The following is a 13371-nucleotide window of genomic DNA, read 5'->3' as shown; positions in this document are numbered from 1 at the left end:
CTAAATTATGATTTAATGGTTTGAATAGAACTGCACTTGGTATTAATGATTGGGAAACTCTTGCTTTGAATTTTTTTAATAAGTATTACCTTGTAGAGAGAACAGCTTTATTAAGGAGTGTTATTCAGAACTTTGCCCAAGAGCCAGATGAAACTCTATATGAGGCTTGGGAAAGGTTCAAGGATCTACAGAGAGAATGCCCCCACCATAATCTGGCACAATGGCAGTTGATCCAAGCCTTTTACAATGGACTTGGAAATTCATCTAGATCAATTCTAGATTCTGCAGCTAGTGAGAGATTCATGAATCTTAATGTTGAAAATGCAGGTCAGGTTATCGAAGACATGACAATTCACAATTCCCAATATGGGAATCCGAGAGGGTTTGCTAACAAAGGAAAGCATAATGTTGATTCTGTATCCTTTTTGCAGGCTCAGTTAACATCTATTTGTTAGAAACTAGATAATCTTACTGCTGTTCCTAACTCTGTAGCTAATGTTTCTGCTGTTGCTAATAATAAGGCTTTTTGTGAAAATTGTGGAATTGTAGGACATTGGGAGCAAGATTGTAGGAGTTCCATAGAGCAAGTTAATGCCTCCCAATCCTATAGGAAAAATAACCCATACTCCAACTCTTATAATCCTGGCCTCTGGAACCACCCATATCTTTCTTATCGGAGTACCAACGTACAAAACCCTCCACCTCCACAACAAACACAACAGCAACCACCACCACAGCAAAAATATTACCATCCTAATTCTAGCCAGAAAAACCAGTCACAATCCTCCTCATCTTTTGATCCTGCTATGTTAGAAATTAGAGCAATGCTTTTTAAGCATGCAAAAGCACATGGAGAGTAGGGATGCACAAATTGATTTGATTATAGCTCTGAATAAAATCATGGACAATCAAATTGCGCAGATTTCATCTACCCTACAAACCCGTCAGTAGGGAACTCTACCATCGCAACCAATCCATCCTACGGATCATGCTAATGCAATCAATCTAAGGACTGGTTCACATTATGATGGGCCTCCTATGCCCAAGGATGATGGACCTGTTGCTAATCCTGATTCCCTTGTACCAAATGCTACTTACTAACCCTGCAGGGCTACAAAAGGAAACTAACCTTCTAATGTTTCTTTGTAGGGTAAATCTCAAGACAAGGGTGGAGATGTGCAGAGCCCAGTTATCAAACTACCATTCCCCAATAGACATTTGAAGAGTAAGTTTGATAAGCAATTCGGTAAGTTTTTAGAGGTTGTGAAAAACTTGCAGGTAACAGTTCATTTCACTGATTTAATCACTCAGGTTCCTGCATATGCTAAATTTATGAAAGATATTTTGACTAGGAAAAGGGACTTTGATGAGGTAGAAACTGTAGCTTTTATAGAGGAATGTAGTGCTTTATTGCAAAATAAATCCCCTCCTAAATTAAAGGATCCTGGTAGTTTTTCTATCCCTTGTCATATTGGTAATGTCTTCATTGATAAAGCATTATGTGATTTGGGTGCTAGTGTCAGTGTTATGCCATCGTCTGTGTGTGCTAAGCTTAATATGGGTGATTTGAAAGTTACTAACATTACTTTACAGATGGCAGACCGTTCTGTTAAATACTCCCTAGGTATTTTAGAGGATGTCCCTGTCAGAGTTGGTAATTTTTTATCCCTGTTGATTTTGTTCTGTTAGACATGGCTGAGGATACACAAATTCCCATTATATTAGGTAGGCCTTTTCTCTATACTACAGGAGCCATTATTGATGTTAAAAATGAAAAACTAACCCTTTCTGTAGAAGATGATAATATCACTTTTAATTTAGGGAAGGTTTTAAAAGGACCTATGCTAGAAGAAAACTGTTGTTTAATTGATGTCATTGATATAATGGAAGATATTTGTGAAGAAAGCTTACCACAGGTTCTTGCAAGGGATCCCTTGGAGGAAGTTCTTTATGGAGATTTATCTGCAGGTGATGCAAGCATCTGGAGTAATGAGGTGGATGCTATTGAAAAAGCTCTTTCAGTAGAAGAGCTTGATCCTAAAGAGACCATGAAGGTAGTGAAATTAGTTCAGGAATCAAAACCTGCAGAGGTCAAGAAGCCTAAACTAAAACCTCTCCCTTCTCATTTGAAATATATTTTTCTTGATGAGCAGGAACTATACCCTGTGATCATTAGTACTGCACTTGATGACCCACAAACTTTCCAACTTCTAGAGGTTCTTCGAACCCATAAAAGGGCAATTAGGTACAGTATTGATGATCTAGAGGGTATTAGCCCTGATTTTTGTATGCACGGGATACATTTAGAGGACAACTACAAGCCATGTATTCAACCCCAAAGGAGGTTGAATCCTAATATGCAAGAAGTAGTCAAGAAAGAGGTAATGAAATTACTTGATGCAAGTATTATCTATCCTATTTCTGACTCAAAATTGGTAAGTCCTGTTCAGGTGGTTCCTAAAAAGGGTGGGATGACTATGATTAAAAATGATAAAAATGAATTGATTCCCACTAGACCTGTTACAGGGTGGCGTATGTGCATTGATTATCGTAGATTAAATATCGCCACTAAAAAGGACCACTTCCCTCTCCCTTTTATTGATCAAATGCTTGAGAGGTTGGCTAATCATAAGTTCTTTTGTTATTTTGATGGGGTATTGGGGATTTTTCCAAATTCCGATTCACCCTGTATATCAAGAAAAGACTACATTTACATGCCCTTATGGTACTTTTGCATATCGTAGAATGCCCTTTGGTTTATGTAATGCACCTGCTACCTTTCAATGTTGCATGATGAGTATTTTTTCTGATTTCATAGAGTCTATCATGGAAGTCTTTATGGATGATTTTGGTGTGTATGGGTCTTCATTTGATGCATGCCTAGCAAATCTCGCTAAAATTTTGAAAAGATGTTAAGAATGCAACTTGGTTTTAAATTGGGAGAAGTGTCACTTTATGGTGACAGAGGGAGTAGTTCTTGGTCATATTGTATCTGATAAGGGTATACAGGTAGATAAAGCTAAGATTTCTGTGATTGAGCAATTGCCTCCTCCTGTTAATGTTAAGGGGGTTAGAAGTTTCTTAGGTCATGTGGGGTTTTATCATCGCTTTATCAAAGATTTTTCTAAAGTTGCTAAACCACTAACTCAGCTTTTACTCTAGGATGCTCCTTTTGATTTTACTAACGAGTGTCTTGAGGCTTTTCACAGGTTAAAGCAGGCATTGATATCGGCACCCATCATATGTGCACCCGATTGGACTCTTACTTTTGAGATCATGTGTGATGCAAGTGATTTCACATTAGGTGTCGTGGTAGGACAGAGAAAGAACAAAGTTTTACATGCTATCTATTATGCAAGTAAAACTTTGGATGAAGCTCAAGTCAACTATGCCACTACGGAGAAGGAGTTTCTTGCTGTGATTTATGCTTTAGAAAAATTTAGATCATACCTAGTTGGTTCTAAAGTCATTGTTTTTACTGACCATGCAGCTTTGAAGTACTTAATAGCCAAGGAAAAATCAAAGCCTAGGCTACTTCATTGGGTTCTCTTGCTCCAGGATTTTGATGTGGAGATAAAGGATAAGAAAGGTGTAGAGAACGTTGTGGCAGACCACTTGTCACGTATCAGGTATGATGAGGGTAAGGATTCTCTTCCTATAGATGACTCTTTCCCTGATGACCACTTGTATGCAGCCGTAGAGTAACACCCTTGGTATGCCGATTTTGCTAATTATTTAGTGGGTGGAACTCTACCTCCTGACTTGTCCTACCAACAGAAAAAGAAATTCCTTTTTGATGTTAAGCATTATTTTTGGGATGATCTTTTTTTGTTTCGTGAGTGTGCAGATGGATTATTTCGCAGGTGTGTTCCCGAATGGGAAGTTCACGGCATTCTTACTAGTTGCCACACCTCACCTTATGGAGGACATCACGATCCCACAAAAATGGTGGCCAAGATTAATGAGTCGGGTTTTTATTGGCCCACCATGTTTAAGGATGCTAACACTTTTATGCAAGCTTGTGACCCTTGCTAGAGGACTGGTAACATCTCGCGGCGGCATGAGATGCCTCAAACTGGAATTTTAGAAGTTGAAATTTTTGATGTTTGGGGTGTTGATTACATGGGACCGTTCCCCACTTCAAGAGGGAATTGCTATATACTTGTTGCCGTTGATTATGTATCCAAGTGGGTTGAGGCCATAGCCAATCCTACCAATGATGCCAAGGTGGTCCATAAACTTTTCAAGAAGACCATCTTCCAAGATTTGGAGTACCTAGAGCTATAATCAGTGATGGAGGATCTCACTTTCATGAGCGGAAGTTAGACACCCTTCTCAAGAAGTATGGTGCATACCATAGGACAGGTTTAGCCTATCATCCCCAAATTAGTGGCCCAGTTGAAGTTTCTAACCGTGAGATCAAGGCCATTCTAGAGGTGGTAGCAAAATCATGGAAATATTGGAGTGATAAGTTAGATGACACCCTTTGGGCATACAGAACTGCATTTAAGACCCTAATAGGTACTACTCCTTATAGACTTGTGTATGGTAAAGCATGTCACCTCCCGGTGGAATTAGAATACAAGGCATATTGGGCTATTAAGGAGCTCAATTTGGATGCTAAGCTAGCGGGAGAAAAGAGGCTACTTCAACTTAACCAACTTGATGAGTTTAGGTTGACGGCCTATTATAGTGCATGTGTCTACAAGGAGAAGACTAAGAGATGGCACGACAAGATGATCCTTCCGAGAGACTTCAAAGAGGGTGACAAGGTTTTGTTGTTCAACTCTAGACTTAAACTTTTCCCAGGAAAGATAAAGTCAAGGTGGTCGGGTCCTTTTACTGTTAAAAAGGCAAATAAATTTGGTTTTGTGGAACTAATCGATGAGCATGGTAATCAGTTCAAGGTAAATGGTCAAAGACTTAAGCTATACCCTAACGGGGCTATGATTGGTGCGGTAGAATTACTTCACCTAATCGATTCTGGTTCATCTTGAGTGACATTGTGGTAAGAGGGTCGTGCGGGACCTAGATAAACTAGTGCTTTGCGGGAGGCAACCCGTATTTCTTGCTTTCTATACTAGTTTTTCCTTTCTTTTATTTTTCCTTTTTTTAGAGAGGTGAGGAGAGTGTAATTTTACCCCTTCAAAGTGTTTTTGTACAAGTTTCGAATCAACAAGTAAGGAGATTTAAAGAGAAAAAAGTTAAAAAAGTGTATGTTTCGAGTTAGGCAGGGGCCTGATTAGGCGGAGCTCGCCCAATCGGGCGTGAGAGTGAAGCTGAATTCGAGCGTTAAATCGCCCAATCGGGCAGCCACGCTCGATCAAGCGCGCAAGTCGAGCAATCTGGAGTTTGAAATTCGCCCGATCGGGCAAGGCTCACCCGATCGGGCGCGCAAGTGGAAGAAGAATTCGAAGGAAAATTCGCCCGATCGGGTGCAAAAATGGAGAAATTGAGTGATAGAAAAAGATATCCTGGGCGAAGCTCGCCCGATCAGGCAAGAGGATCGAGAGAAATTCAAGTCCCACTCGCGCCCGATCAGGCGAAGCTCGCTCGATCGGGCGCGCAATTCACAATCTAGAATTCTGGAGTTTCGCCCGATCGGGCGCGCCTTTTTATTCCGGGCTACTTACCTCTTTTCTCCTCTTTTCTTTTCACTTTCTTCCTTCTTTCATCTCTTTCATTCACACTTTCTCTCTCTAACCTCCATTATCATACCTTCAAACTCACTTTTCCAATCAAGATCTTCTCAAATTTTCCCATCAAAACTCAAAAAGTTTTACATATTCTTCATCCTCTCACCTTCTTCTACATTCTCCATCTAATTTTCACTTGTTCCTCTCAAATTTTTCGAAAACCCTAGAGAGAGAAAGCTTCAAATTTGTCAAGAAATCAATTCAAATGGCTTTCAAAAGATCAAGAATTCAAAGGGGTGAGCAATCAAGGCAACAACCGGCACCCACGGTCGACCCGGAGCTCCAAATTCCAGGATGGAGTGAGGTGGTGGTTACTAGCATGGAGCAAAAGACTGGGATGCTCAACCTCGTCAAGAGGCAGGTAATTCCTACTCGCTTTGTTCATCACCCTACCTTGTCTAGACTAGGAATTGACAAACAAGTTGAAAATTTGTTTAAGGGAATTGGCATGAGTGGTCTATTTAACTTGCATTATGACACTTATGATTACTTGACTGTGGAATTTATCTCTACCTTTAATTAGATTAAGTCTAGTGCATCTGTTTATCATGTTCAATTTCGTCTACTTAACAATGATGTGAGAATGTCCTTTAAAGATTTTGGTAAACCTTTTGATTTAAAATCCGATAGGACTATGGAACCACCTAGGGATTATTGTGTTGAAGTCTACTTAGCTTTAACAGGGAATGTGTTAGAGGACCTCCAACATGTCAAGGGAATTTGGATTCAACATCCCGTGCCAAAATTTTGGCAAAGGTTTGTTGGCTTCACCATCTTCGGGAGGCATGAACTGGAAAATGTGAGGAGGGATGAGTTAGACTTATTGGCCACCTACATGATTCCTAGGAGTAAGAAGCTAAAAATCCCACTTAGGATGGCCCAACACTTCCAAAGAAGTGCTAAGGAGGTCGAGGCCGGTAGAGCTAGGACCCCTATCTACTTTGGTGGGTTAGTCACCCACATTGCGGTAAAATTAATGGGTTTTACACCCAATGACCATAGGAGAGTAGATGACCCTACCCTTATGGACCTAACATATCTAGGAAGCCTCAATTAGGTCCAACCTACCCTTTACATGACTCAACCCAATGAGATGTGATGGATAATTCATAGGGAGTCTGGTAGGAGGGATCAAGCCTTCACATTGCCTAATCCAAACTTGACCAAGTTCGATAAGGGTAAGTCCACCTACACTTTTGAACTAGGTAACCAAGGAGAGGCTCACCACCTCAACCACAACCCCAATTCCAACCTCCTTCACAAACCCAACCCTACATGCATGATATCCCTACTTCTTCCGTTGACTACAACATCGATCCCAATGCACCATATGACTTCTCGGCTTTTAGGAGCCAACTTGATAGGATCGAGAGGGAGCAAGGAAGGGTGGAGGGCTTAGTTCAAGACCTTGACTCTAGAGTAGGTTCTCTAGATAGACGGGTTGGGTACGTGGAGAGAAACCTAGGGAGGGGTTTATACCCCATGTATGATGACTATGCACGCCGAGGGGCTATTCCCCCCGAGGCTCTTGTTCCCGATTGGTTTCAATATCCACAAGGAGGATATTCGATCCCCGGTGCCTTTGGTAGCTATGTGGACTATTCTTCGGTCCATGGTTATGGGACCGATGTTCCTTTTGGTGGGATTGGGGGGAATGTGGATCCTAACTAATTTGCAGGTGGTTCGGGTCATGGAGGTGTTGGTTCGAGCCATGGAGGTGTCGGCTCTAGCCATGGTGGTGCTATGCTAGGATGGATGAAGATGATGATGAGGATTAGCAATTGCAAAACTGTTCCAAAAGTATATTGTTAGAATATTAGATTTGTATTGAAATTTATGTAACCATGCTAACTTTTACTTGTATATAATTGTATCAATTCACGATGCAGTAATATTTAAGTTTATGGTCAAAGTTCAAACTCGAAAATTGGTGCATACATTTTAAATATAGACGATGGTGCTTCATATAATCACTCTAAATATGGTATGTCGTTACTACTTACTAGTACTCTTGACCATGTTTGTTTTATTTTAACCTCCGGAAATTGGAGACTATTGGAGAGGAAAAGACATAACAAAAATGTGTGGCAAATTTTGAAAAAGGTCGAAGTTAATCCTAAATGGCAACAAAAGGGACTCATAAAATTCTGCAAGACCAATGGAGTCTTGGTGATAGCAGATAGCACAGTCATCATTGGGCGGTCCTAATTTTTGTCACTTTTGCAAAAGCCAAAGGAAAATCCGTTGCACCGGTAGCCAGGTAGGTGATTCATTCATATTATAATCCCTAATTTTTGTCACTTCTTTGATCATTATATTCTTTTTGGTATCACCTTCAATGAAAATTCTTCATAATGACTACATGTTCGGGATCACTGACAATTTTGATCACATAGTGAATTGAGAATCTATCAAACCATGTTGATTATTGCTTGTTACATTAAGAAGAAAAAAAAATTGAAATCATCCCCACAGTTTCTGAATGTTTACATGTACTTAGGTGTATTTGGAGTTACGTGTATTTCATTTGTATTTATTTTTCATTTAATGCTTTTTGCTAATTTCTAAATTTCAAATCAACAAAAGATATCATCACATGATTAAAAATGCTCTTTTTTACTGCATCATATACGCCTACATGTATAACAAATGTTATATGATTTAAACGAACATATCATTCATCGTTGAACAAGCCAATAGCGAACAATTAACAATAGCGAACTAGCCAAGAAACCAGCTACTAATGAATTTGTGCTCTACATGCATGCCTGGTTGATTGGTATTATTAAGATTGTATTGAGATGGGGATATGAGCAAGGCATAACAATAGTGGTGAGCAGTTTTATCAAGGAATGGATGATAGAAAACCTTCAAATATTTGACTGGGAATTGAGCTCAGAAGACCACGAGAAGATTGGTAAAATCCCACAAGGTAGAACATTGACTGGATGGGATTACCTTTCACCCATTGGGCCTTACCGCACTTTCGAGGAGCTTTGGGATGGAGATCTTTAATCTGAGACCACTTTATGTGAGTCCGGTCATACAATCAGATATTAGATTATAAGTGTTAGATATTAGATTATAAGTGTCAGAAATTAAATAATAATTGTTTCAAAATAAAAAAAAAATTAGATAATAATGGTCAGAAATTAAATTATACTTATCAGGTATTAGACTATAATTGTCAGATATTAGATTTTAATTGTAATTAGAACATAATGGTCAGATATTATATTATAATTGTCAGAAAATAGGTTATATATATCAGATATTAGGTGAGGAAAAGATTGAAGCAGCTCTGTAAAGATATGTAAAGACAGGCTGTCAAAGTTAAAATTCATTCATGTATGCAACCATATATTTATACAAGATGTAGGCCATAAATTAACTCCTAAACCTACGGCCAGTATAGGCAAAAGATAGAAATATGCCTAACTAAGAAAATAGCATATATATCAAGTATATATTCTCACAATATTCCCATAATTATCCAAACAAGCTCCAACGTGCATTTGTTACTGATGAAGCTTTGCAGTTCTAGTACTGGAACTTAAGTAAATCTATGAGGAAATTTGTTTGCTGTATAATCCGGTTTAACAGAGGCAGGGTCGCCGGCGCTGGAGTATGGGTGGGGGAGGGTTGCCGGCACCGGGGAATGGGAGGAAGAAGGTCGCCGGCTGCCGGCAGGGGCTGAACAGTGACAGTGGAGGGGATGGGAGTATGCTTTATAAACCAGACTCACGTGAAACGGACTCACACAAAACCTTCTCTACTAATAAATAATCATGTGACAAATTGCACTTGATGTCTTGCAATTATTGTTATGTTCTGTTCTAATTTTAATGATTGTCGTCACTACTAGAAAACGGCCAAATTGCGACGGAAAAAATATGTCGGAAACACCTTGTTTTCTGTTGAAAAACCTGTTTTTGACGGAATTTCCGTCGGAACCGGTTGTCGGAAAACAATTTGTAGGAAAAATGACCTTTTTCGATGGAAATTCCGTCGGAACCACTTTTCCGACGGAAATCATACATCGGAAGAGATATTCCGGCCCGGAAAAGTCCGTCGTAAATTTCCGATGGAATACAAATCCGTCGAAAATTTCCGACGAAATTTCCATCGGAAAATGCTTTAAAAAAAACGCACCACACCACCTCTACCAGCCCACCTAACTCGTACCACCACCCCATCAAACGCCCAACACCACCCACAAACCGACCTCAACACCCACAAAAACCCATAAACCACCACCATACACCACCACCAGCACCCACCTCACACTACCAACCCAAACCCTCACCACACCCACCCAAACCGAACCCAAACCCACCAACCCAAACCCTCACCACACCCACCCAAACCTTGACCGAACACTAACCAAAACCCCACCAAACCCATACTCATATCCACCCACCTAAAACACCCAAACCCTAACCTAGACCCTGACCAAACCCTAACCAAGCCCACCTTCTCTCACCAAATTAATCCACCCTACCCTACCCTAACCCTTAGCCCTGGCGGCACCCAAGACAACTGCCACCAACAAACATAAAAAAAAGACCACCGCCACTGACAAGTCCACCTCCACCGCAATACAACCACAATTCACCGTAAAATTAAAAAAAAATCTCAAAAACCAAAAATAAGTAAGAAAAAAGTAAATACCTTGAATTTCACCAACAAAACCCCGAAATTGGCTCGAATTTGGGATTTAAAGGTCAAATTCGACCATGAAAACTCTAGCATGGTCGAATTTGACATGAAAAACAATTAATTTCTAGATTTCGGTGAGAAATTGACGAGAAACCGACTTAAACACCAGTATACACACAGGCATCTTGAACACCACCAACCATACCCGTCGGCGTCATGAACACCACAAACTAAGAACAGAAGAGAGAAAGAGAAGAGGAAAGAGAAGAGGAGAGGCCGACAGGGAGAAGAGGAAGGAGAGAGAAGAAGAGGAGAGAGGAAAAAGAGAAGAGGCTGACAAGGAGAAGAGGAAGGAGAGAGAAGAAGAGGAGAGAGGAAAAAGAGATGAGGCGCAACAGAGAAGGAAGAAGGAGAGAGAAGGAGGAGGAAAGAGAATGGGAATGTGTAGGAGTTTATAGGTACTACGCAGCGGAAATAATATGAATCATATTCAATTAAGCACCTAATCTAGAATCGCATGCATAACACACAAGACACATAATCATACCTTTGATGCGTGAATTCCACGAAGCTATTCGACAGGCAAATCAGGGAGAGAATAGAGCCCCAAGTGTTGCTCCTCTACTTAGTCCACGAGATTCGAACGAGCCGTCCACCAATACTAGATTGGTCGAGTGATTGAGGAAAACCGCGATCACCACCTTTACGGACAACCGACCACCGCACGAACCACCACCACCACGAGACACCACCGGCGCCAAGGAGGAGGAAAGAACCGTGTGTGAGAGGACTTTGAGAGGGGTTGGGTTTCGTGTTTGCTAATTAGGGTTTGACCAAATGATCAGTTAATTGCTTGCTTGCAAACCTAGGCACCTAGTCTATTTATAATCTCATTATAATTAGACTAGGGCAAGAAGCCCAAAAAATCCTTCTAATCCTCCATATGGCCGGCCACCTAGAGTGATGAGGCCCATGATGGGCCTCTTCCTCTAATGCTCGATCTAGCCCCTTTGTGTGACCTTATAGAATCCGTCCGATTGGGCTTTGGGCTATTTTACTATTCCAAAGATCGTTAGTACCTCTAGCTATGGCAAAACGGCGACCCAAATGTACGAACTTAATTATCTCCATAATTTGATCCAATTATATATCTAGTAATTGCACACGACGAAGACATAACTCCTTCAATCTCCCACTTGTCTGAGACAAGGGTGCAATATTCAAATTCCTTAAGTCAATATGTGTCTATTTGATAATATGATTGCATCACATGTCGAGATCATATTAATCTACAAATCATTTCATGAAATCTGAGTTAGAATTACAAAACCAAATGATTACTAAGTAATGCATTTGAACGCGGCCACGTATTTTCTGAATTCTCCCTCTTCAAGCGGCCATGACACATTTCCTAATTCAATAGGTAGACTCAATCCAATCTTGTGACAACCAAAGCTCCCACTCAATTTTTGAAATAACCGGGAAACACACTTTATAATCTCCATTTACGGGCAGACGTTTGAGTGTACCACAGTTAAATCAATCATTGAATGAAATCAATGTTCCACTCATGTCAAAGGAATCCACTAATATATCTGGAAGCTCTACACTTGAACTTCAAAGTAGGTCAATAGTTCGATCATTCATCATTCATGCATATCCAAGTGATTGACCGAGCATCACTATGCCCCTATAGCCTATGAAACTGCGCTATTCAATCAATCTTACATGCTAGTCCATTTATTGAAATCATTTATGTCCACTTTAGTGATTTCGAACTAGGAACTTAAATAATATATGAATTTTGTTCACCTGTGGGGTTTCATTCACCAGGTCATCAACCTGATGAGCCCATCAATTCATAATTATTTTGGACATTTTATTTAATTTCCAAAACCATAATTAAATAAGAGAAATAATAATTTCTATTTAAACATAATTCTGCAAATTGATGCATTCCTTATGTAACATGTTTTCTCAAAACATATACAACTTGAATTACATAACTTGCTTCAATCCAAGACTTTAATATGACTCTCATACCTTAGTCTTTAGAAGGGGTTTAGTGATTTCTCACTCATAATAAAACTTTGCAGATCACGACATTCCGCCTGTCATTGATCTCATAAACAAGGTGATATCTCATATCTATTTATTTGGATTTGTGATGTGGCCCGAACTCCTTCGTTATGGCAAAGATGTCCTTTTATTCATAAGACAATTTGATCCAAACTTCCTCCTTAACACATATTCTGACAATGAGTATGCGATTGTATTATGCTTTGAACTCTTTCAAGCTTATTGTCCTTCTTCATACAAACACAAAATGTATCTAGATCACTATCTAAAGTCATCTTGCCTGTTTGGAAACTTGCATCCGTATAACCTTTTGACAACTTATTCACTTTTAACACCATTAGCTAGAAAAATTCCTTTAGTCCTTCTCAAGTACTCAAGGATTTGCTCTTTGCAACTATCAGTATGCTTGTTCTGAATTTACTTGAAAAACTGCTACACATGCACAAGTCATATGTAACATTTTTCTTTGTACATATCATGGAACATATAATGAACCCTTATGCAAAAGCATAAGGTACATTATCCATACAACTCAACTCTATTAGCTTTTGAAGGCACTGAGTTTTACTGAGCGTAATACCATGAAACATGGGAAGACATCCTCTCTTAGAGTCTTGCTTCATGAACTTGTCAAGATCCTTATCAACATAAGTCTCTCGATTCATTCCAATCATTCTTCAAGATTCATTTTGTGGATCTTGATTCCCAATATGTACTGAACATCTCCTAAGTCTATCATATGGAAACAACTCTCTAACCATTGCTTGACTTATTCAAGCATTGATATGTCATTTTATATGAACTGTATGTCATCTACGTACATGACCAAGAAGACCAATTGCTCCCACTAAACTTCTTGTCTATACAAGATTCCTTTTCATTCTTTGAGGAAATCAAACTGTTTGATTGCCTAATCGAAACGAATGTTTCAACTCCC

General features: G+C 39.6%; 1 non-coding gene and 1 pseudogene across 1 annotated transcript; one reads left to right on the top strand and one right to left on the bottom strand.

Moving 5' to 3' along the window:
- The window catches only part of LOC145565390 (non-functional NADPH-dependent codeinone reductase 2-like), a 48507-nt pseudogene extending 39787 nt beyond the window's left edge, over nucleotides 1-8720 (top strand).
- On the bottom strand, nucleotides 108-214 carry LOC145565903 (small nucleolar RNA R71). Its single transcript, XR_014095260.1, has one exon. It is a non-coding gene; the product is annotated as a small nucleolar RNA R71 (small nucleolar RNA).
- Nucleotides 8721-13371: the final 4651 nt, after the last annotated feature.

The sequence above is a fragment of the Chenopodium album genome, chromosome 10, assembly GCF_948465745.1.
Source record: "Chenopodium album chromosome 10, dcCheAlbu1.1, whole genome shotgun sequence".
Taxonomy (NCBI): domain Eukaryota; kingdom Viridiplantae; phylum Streptophyta; class Magnoliopsida; order Caryophyllales; family Amaranthaceae; genus Chenopodium; species Chenopodium album.
The sequence above is the reverse complement of the archived record's forward strand: the minus strand, read 5'-3'. Positions and strand labels throughout refer to the sequence as shown.